The sequence below is a fragment of the Protomyctophum parallelum genome (assembly GCF_964188405.1).
Source record: "Protomyctophum parallelum genome assembly, chromosome: 18".
Taxonomy (NCBI): Eukaryota; Metazoa; Chordata; class Actinopteri; order Myctophiformes; family Myctophidae; genus Protomyctophum; species Protomyctophum parallelum.
In genome coordinates this window covers 26581815-26590427 of record NC_139716.1, presented here as the reverse complement: position 1 = coordinate 26590427, position 8613 = coordinate 26581815, and the positions used below count along the sequence as shown (strand labels likewise).

Here is an 8613-nt window from a genome sequence, read left to right as displayed (position 1 = left end):
ATCTTCCATCTCAAAGCAGGTGTGTGCACGTGCATACAGTCAGGCTGACATCATGGACTTAGCTGCAACACAACCTTTTCCTACAGCAGGCCTATAAATAGCCTATAAATGCATTAAACAGCACCACAACAATGGCTGGAATCTGTACCTGTGCACCAGCAGGGAGGACTGGCGAATCTTCCGTTTTGGCGCCACCCTGAACAAATAAAACAATAAATCAAGTGGAAAAATGAGTGACTGTATTCTAAACATAGTAGAGCAGACAATCCAGATTTTGGTACGACCCAAGGTGATCGTCTTCCTACATGGCATGCCTCTAGTTTATATTTTGGTATGATAATCCTGTTTATATATGACCCAGCCCTCTTGTAATCAAGCTTACCCGACATCCAAAACTCTCATTTCTAGACATTATGTTTCACTTTATGCACAATTAATCTAGAATATACTGTATGGAAGTTTCACTTTTTGACTGAAGAAATTTTACTTTTCCACAATATTCACATTAAAAATATTTTATAAAAATGTTCAATGGCAGCAATCTAAAGAAAAAATGTCTCCCCTTCATATCCCAATTTGATAATTAGGCGAATAACCAGTTCCTACGGGTGATCCATCTCTGCTAACCCCCAGTGATATGGAGAGTCGGCCATTGTGCTGCGACGTAGCCTGAACCAATAAAGTGTTTGCGGCCACGAAACCTCACTCAAATAGACTCTGCGAGCGAATATATATACATTCGTTCGCATTGCTCACAGTGCGGATGGAGTGTCATGTCGCTGGCTTGGCTTCCACTGAAAACAACATGTAGCAGTTTTCCCATAGTTTGACTATTGCTTTCGTTAGTGTGCAGCAGATGAGTTTAGAGACCAATGAAAGATTGATTCAGGCACTGTGTTGACCATATTTCACATGCCAAATGTACAAACAACACATCGTTACACACAGTGTAGACATCTATTTGAAACACCCCTCACTGCTGGAGGGACATTATCAACGTGCTAATAAAAACTAATTCACTGTCACTTCATAAAGAGAACTGCCGATTCATGCTGAGTCATTCTCCAAGTCGATAACAACCTCACTAGAAATCAGTCCCTGGTTGTAACGAACAAGCAAATCAAGAAAGACTAACGAGAGCAGTAGCACAGCATAAGCGAGGCACAGGACAACAGCAATGCTAGGTTTAACCACATTAACCCTGCATGCCATGGCAACACTATGTTGGCCAAATAACACTATATAGGGCTTAAGCGGTTAAAGCATGAAGCATCTGGGAAGACGGGACAAGTTAACACCGTCAACAACACTGGGCACAAAACACTGGGCACAAAACAACACTGGGCACAAAATAATATTGTATAGAGTTCAGAGTTGTATCGGAAAAGCTGCGGTATCGGCAAGTATGTCAGTCAATGCCATTCCGATACCATGTCATTTATTGCATGATATGTCATTTACAGTCAATTCTTTTCTATTTTGAATGCTTCAGTTCAATGATGATGCACTACCACTTTATACTCTCTGTACCATTTGCATTATTATTTTACTAACTTGTAGCTGATGATGTCCCTACAATATAAGTTAGTAAGCCAAAGGCATTGCACTCGGTTGGCACAGTGGCAGAGTAGCTGCCCAGTGCCCACCACCAGTCTGTCGAGTGTCTATACAAACACAATTGGCCCGTGTTTGGGAAGGGAAGGGTTACTTTATGTACTGTACTACTGTACGGGCTGAGTCAGCACCTCTCAGCAGGGAGTGTTTGGTGGGGAGGAGTGGGACGGAGGCTCACTGGCAGGGGAGTCAGTAGGATAAAACAGCAGTGACAACTGACAACAGTCACAACACACACAAAAAATGTGCGTCAGGAGGAATTCAATGAATACATTGGCAGGAACATGTCCCTCCCTAATACATTACACTCTAGGGTTGCCACTTCACTGGAATAATTAGAGTGGGCGTAGCTCTGTGTGTGTGTGTGTGTGTGTGTGTGTGTGTGTGTGTGTTGTCACCTTGGATTGGTTCTGGAATGAACTTTGAGAGACTCTTTTCAGCATCCCTTGTATTTTCATCATGCTCTGCAAAACATTATCACAGCATGCCAAACAGTAAGTTTTAATTAAATGGCTGGACACCAATTGCACTGAAGAAAGAAAAAAGAAATGTATGTCTCAAGGCATGGGTAATGGATATATGAAAGAGAGCGATGCAAGGATCAAAAATGGACAACTACTGTGCAACTCAAATAAAAAAAGGACAATTGAATTTCTATTAGCCTAACATTTGATAGGTTTAGGGCCTAAACTTAATAACCTATCAAATATTTGACTAATATCCATGTTTGTGAGTCCCACTGTGTTTAATTGTTCGAAACAGAGCAGTGAACATGCTGTAGAAGGGGAATCACAAGATGTCAATGGAATTATGTGTGGCATTTGTTATTATTTGTAGGCTACTGAAGACCTTATGTAGGTCTCTAAATGTTATTGTCCGTCTCTAATAAAGGTTTGGGTGCTTAACAACAATGGTTGTGAAAAATGGTGTGAAAAAGATGGGTTGTTCAGTTCTGAATCCTGTTTAAAGGTTATTAGGAGAGCAGCAATTAAGGTGCAACTGAGCTAGAGAGAGATAAATACACGTTAAACATGTCTTTTTAAGTTTGCCTACCTAGCTGTATGTGTGTGTGCGTGTGTATTTTTGTTCTCCTGATATTTAGAAGTAGCTACATTAAATAAATGTGAAGAATGGTACAATAATATATGTGCGAATCAGCTAGGTAGGCCTATTCTAAAGTTATAGAAGTCTACAACAATAGAAATAATATTATGAAAGATGAAAGGGACTTTTTTTAAACCACAGCCAAAAAAACGACATCATGTCCATCTAATTTGATTATTAATCTACTCACTGGACGCCTTTCTCTGAAGTATTGAGGTCCATTCTCCATCTCTCCATTCTCCTGGCATTCACAGCACACGATCAACAACAACAAAAATCCAGCTTTTTAAGTTTTAATCAAAACTTCTCACATGTACGTGTGCTCACCAGAATCAAATTATTTACCAAACTTTCAACTTACCACCACAGCTGCATCTCCGTTCATGACCAAAGCAAAAAACAAGCGTGCTTTTTGTGATTATTATCCGGCTTACACTACACGGGGCATTACACAAATACACAACACAACGCACGCCAATAATAGAGTTTATGTAAAGTTTTAATGAGCGTGTGTTTGTCACTTGTTTTCCTGTGTGGGCGCGTCGTCGAGATGCTCAAAGTGATTGAAGAATGACAGGAGGACTACATGATTGGCGGTGACGTCGTCGGGTCCCTCCCGAAAAATCTAAGACGGTAAAAATATCAGACCTGCAAGCTCACAACTCATGTCGGATGCGACGCGGTGTGAGCTTGTAGCTTTGATTTTCCCCCTCGGTTAAGCCTTTTAACCTCATCTAACCGGTTGTGCGCTGCTACACATTCTGCAGGGCACGGTCCTGCTGAACGGGTCCGGGTGGTGCGGTCTTCAGGCGTGCAGCTGGCCTGGTTGCACTCTCGGGGAACAAAATTACAATACATATTTCACACTATAGCGTCATCGTTCATTCATCACTGATTGTCATTCAAATTAATCAGTGTGATCCGGTCTACATCCTATAGATCCCGCCTGTGCTGTTTCCGTATCCGCTCGCCTACTAGACCCACACAGAATTGATGGAATCAGCAACCTGCCTATTTTATGGATTAAAAAAACATCTATACTGTAGGCCCATGCCAGGACTACTCAACTTAAAATGGCTCAGGGGCCACTGCTGAGTGACTCAGCAGAAGGAAACACACAGTAAAAAGCCACATTTCCATCTATAAGGCCGAACCTGAAAAAAATAACAAAAAAACAACATTGTGATTAATGAAGTTACAAAATGAGGCTTCACAAAATGTGAAGATTATCACAGGTGAATAAATAAGTAAGTGGTCTCAGCTGACATCAGGCCATATATCACTTCCTCTTGGAACAAACAATACTTACAATCTTGTTCAAAATAATGAAAATAACTTTTTGGTATTGTTATGATGACCATGATGGGCCGCAGATCATACATTACAGGGGCGGGTTGAGTAGCACTGGCCTATATGATCAATTAAACTTTATTTCCATGTTGTCTGTCTGGCAAATTGTGCAATTAAAGTGCTGCAAGCACTGAGCAGAAAAGGAATTGGGATGGAACCATTGGTCATGCAGGCCAAATTAGCCATTGGGCCGGTGGGGCCGAGGCCCAGGGGCCCTTATTGGCTCTCAGGGACCCTTCAGAAAACTAGGCGCACAGTAGGGTTTGAGGCCCTGACAAGGGCTCCTGGGGCCCTCCATTGGCCTGATTGTGCATGTTAAGGCGAGACATGGCAGGGGAAATCAAACTAAAGCAAAATAAACATTAAAAATACAGATTTAGATGTTTATTAATCCACCATCTCTATTTTCATGATTGGTTGTTGGTACAAAGGAAGTGACCATATTTGGATCAGACCACAGTCAGCTCGAGGTCCAGACCTTTCCAATGATATATGCCAGCCCATTATATTTTCTTGCCAAGGTTTGGATGAGATATTTTGTCTCAAAAAAGTGGCTTCAAATAAAACGTTTTGGAATTTTACAATACAAATCTTTAAAGGCCGTTTTCTCAAAATGAGTTTTCCCTCATACCTGGGACAAAGAATCTTTGTTTTGTTGATATATCATTCACAGCCTGATTTACATCACATTTTATACCTAAAAACATGCAGAAAATTGGGTTTTCTATGCCTGTTGACACTATTTTCTGATTTGTGGAGTGATAATTAAAGATATCTAAAATCCCATCTGTAATTTTCTTTGTCTCTAATGTGTCAACAAAATGAAATGATAATTTTGAACCTGGCTTTATCCGATCTTCAGATTTATCGTCCCGAAATGTATGCAAATTAGCGCATATAATGCCTAATTTACATATTTAAACATATAATTTCAGAAAACTTGTAATACAAAGAATCTTGGTTTTAATATAAGTAATCAACTGGAGAAGTTTCATTGTGATAGCTATTATTAAACTTTTTTTCCCTATTCACCTACCATGTCTCACCTTAAATTGAAGTAAAAAAAAATTAAATATGTGATAAATAGTAAAGTCGTGCTGTTAGTTCAGTTGATGTATAAGATTGTACCAGAAAAAACATAATACAATACCCAGGCTATATTTTAGCGACTTTAAAGTTTGTACAAAAAACAAATTGGTGAACAGGTCATCAATATAGGCTACTTTGATGGTGCAAATGGTTTTGTAATTTGTAATTTATTTAGGCCTATGTGTTTATTTACTTACTTACTTACTTACTTAGCCTATACTTATTTATTTATTTATGATTTCTAGGCTATAGAATGTTAAATGTTATAAAATGTTGTCTTTCACTCCACTCTGTGGCATTATATGGCATTACAGTTCATCAAAAGTGTGGGAATATAGATCAGAGGAGACAAAAAACAGATAGCTACTTGTTCTTAATTATTATGGTCACCACTATTATATACATACCCTGCCAGGTAGACCACACCACCACCATTTTAACCACTTGAGTTGACAGGTTTCAGCATTGTGGTACTTCTTTCCCCCCCCCTGTTCTGGTCGAGCTTAATTTATGAAGGTTTTAATTAATGAAGGTTAAGCATACTGAATAGTTCAATAGATGTGGCTGCTATAATCAGTTAGGCTACAGTAAAATGCATACAAGGATTAACATTAAATCTTAGAGTCAACAGGTTTATTAGGTTACTTCTTCAATGAAAGATGTGTGTGTGCGTGTGTGTTTAATACACATGCAGTGATAATTATTTCCCTTATCGTTCACACTAATTTAACTGTGCCTTATACCTACAGTATATGCGCGCGCACGCGCACACACACACACACACACACACACACACACACACACACACACACACACACACACACACACACACACACACACACACACACACACACACACACACATACACACACACACACACACACACACACACACAATATGCCAATATAGTGTTTGGCAAATAAATAAAATAAGAAAAATCACAAGAAAAGAAAAAGAAGATAATCATTGAAATTTCTCTTAAGCTTTTATTATTTTTTATGATGTGCATTGCATTACACAGAGAAATTAGCCACACAAGTACATTTTGATTGTATTCTATTTCTTTTTTGTTAATATTATTATTATTCTCCCTTTTCAGAGCTAAAGCTAAAAAATGTACACAAGAACTATTACACAGTTGACTAACTTGTGAGCACACCGGGACGGTAAACTAACACTTCACAGAGATAAAAAATACATGTTTTACAAAAATGAAAACAAAATAGGGGAAATTAAGTATTGTAGAAAAGAAAATGGACAAGCATTTCACACAGCCCTGGCCCACTCTCAGGGGGGAAAAAACCAACGAAAAAACCATTTCCTTTATTTGGCAAATTATCTAGGCCTCACCCATGAATCCCTTATTTGGTAGAACTTCCCATGCCTGATTGAACACAAAGCTGGGAGGAGCCTATAACCATCACGTATAGACATTGGGTACAGGCCAATCCCCAAGGGAGCAGTTGGAGCGCTCGGCCCTACTGGTTAGAGCTGGAACTGCAAACGGGCCCTGTGCATCTGGGGTTTAACATTGAGCGCTCGTTTGCACTTCTGCATTTGCCAACCAATTATTTTTTTGGGGGGTGTCGCTCCGGTCCTCCCTCTATCCTTTATAACTCTATGGTACAGGCACACCTTCACGTAAAAAAAACGCCTAATCCAGGCGTCTCTTCCGGGTATTTAAACAGCTGTTGGATGGAAATGACGCTCGCACGGCTTCAACTCGTAGCGTCGGCAAAAAAACTGCTAAAAGGTTGAACCCACACGCGAGTTGGAGCCATGTGTGTCGACAATTTACACTCTGTGGGCGCCCATTCTGCTCACCACTCTCTTCTCAACATCAACAAACAGCAGGTGCATGAGAAATCACAAATATCATGAGCTGCCCTCCCCTGGGGAGCCGACCCACATGTTGAGAACCGCTGTGGTACAAAGTTGTCGGCCACCGTCTACGTGCACCTGATCCATCAATTTGTACCATTTGCACCTGATCCATCCATTTCTAACTAAATAGTGAACAAGGCTATATTCATCCAAGGTGCCAGTCTATTCAGAGCTAGCCTCGGGGACAGGAGCCTTAACATCTAAGGTTCTTGGCAGCTTTATTACCATCATCAACATCGCAGCATCACACACTACTACAAGGAAGGGGTTAGGGAGCGGAGCACTAGAGAGGAAGGGAAAGAAATGTGCAACCTCAGAAGAACGACTAAAAGAAAATGACAAAATGAAGCTAAAAGAAAAATAAAGAAGAAATGAATAATGACTGGATGTATTGGGTGCACCAAAACAAGAGACAGTGTGCAGACTGCAGGTGAAACGCGCATGAAGGTAGATTGGGTCCTTTTTCACATGTATGGTCAGTCCACTGGTTATCATAGGCTACTGTATTACACGGCAGTGTTAAGCTTTGCTATTGCAATTTTAGTCACAACAATGATTTCTGCAGGATGCTTCATTGATAGACTGATATGGTTATATCGTTTGGAAATTTAGTATAGATATTGTTTGGGCAGTTATATCTTAAAAAAATCTTTTTGGCAGTAAAAATGCTTATTGTGCCTATAGTTCCAGATTTGGAACTTCAAGATATAGACCGTGGTTGTTCCCTATTTACTCTCAGAAATAAATGGGTGCAGTGGTGGTTTACCTCTAGTAGTCAGCACTGCACTTACACTATTGGTCAAGTCCACGGCCTACTGGATGTGATAGCACAACCACATGGAGACTTTAACACAACTTTCCCTGTATTAGACACAGTATACCCTCGAGGGTCAGGCAAAAAAATAAACAGGGCCATAATTACCCTAATGCTAATTAAGTCTCCTTTTTACGAGAGCGACGGCAGTGAAGGGGCTGGTTCATTGTCAGGTCAAATCAAGGGCAATGGTTCAAGGGAGTTTATTAAAAATCACTACTGAACATTACTACATGTTCTCATCACTGAGACGGAGCCCTACATGTACCAGTTTCTCTGTCTTTCTGCTGGGTTATTTGTGCTTCAATAGGGCAAAAAAGCTCCCAAATTATTAAACCACACCCAAACACACACTCAAACCAACATGCAGTGCTTGCACGCAACACAATTCTCTTGATCCAGCTCACGTGAATATCACTTGTTGGAGCGGCATGGAACGTGTGCTCAAGTATGCTAGCTGAGTTTGTTAGGTGGTGATCATGCAAGATGTACTAGCTAAACAGTGATACCATCTGGGTGAGCCTTGAACAGCGCTCCAATATCCATACTAGCATTCTGCTTAATTAGTACAAAGGTAAGGATTGGTACACACGCACACTACGCATAGAAGCACTAAATGGCTTTTTAATGTTAAATGTAGGGTGTTACTCAGCAAAGATGCACTTGCCTACCAGTCATAAACATCCTCAGTCTCAGCAAAGCTTGTTGCCCATGAACCTTCAGATTTACAAAGCATGCTCAACAACAAGCGTACACCC

General features: G+C 40.3%; 1 long non-coding RNA gene across 1 annotated transcript; it reads right to left on the bottom strand.

The window, feature by feature from the left end:
- Positions 1-2011: 2011 nt before the first annotated feature.
- LOC310875341 lies at positions 2012-3252 on the bottom strand. The gene is made up of 3 exons (XR_014570642.1): positions 3080-3252; positions 2909-2959; positions 2012-2078 (listed from the first exon to the last, which is right to left on the bottom strand). It is a non-coding gene; the product is annotated as an uncharacterized lncRNA (long non-coding RNA).
- Positions 3253-8613: the final 5361 nt, after the last annotated feature.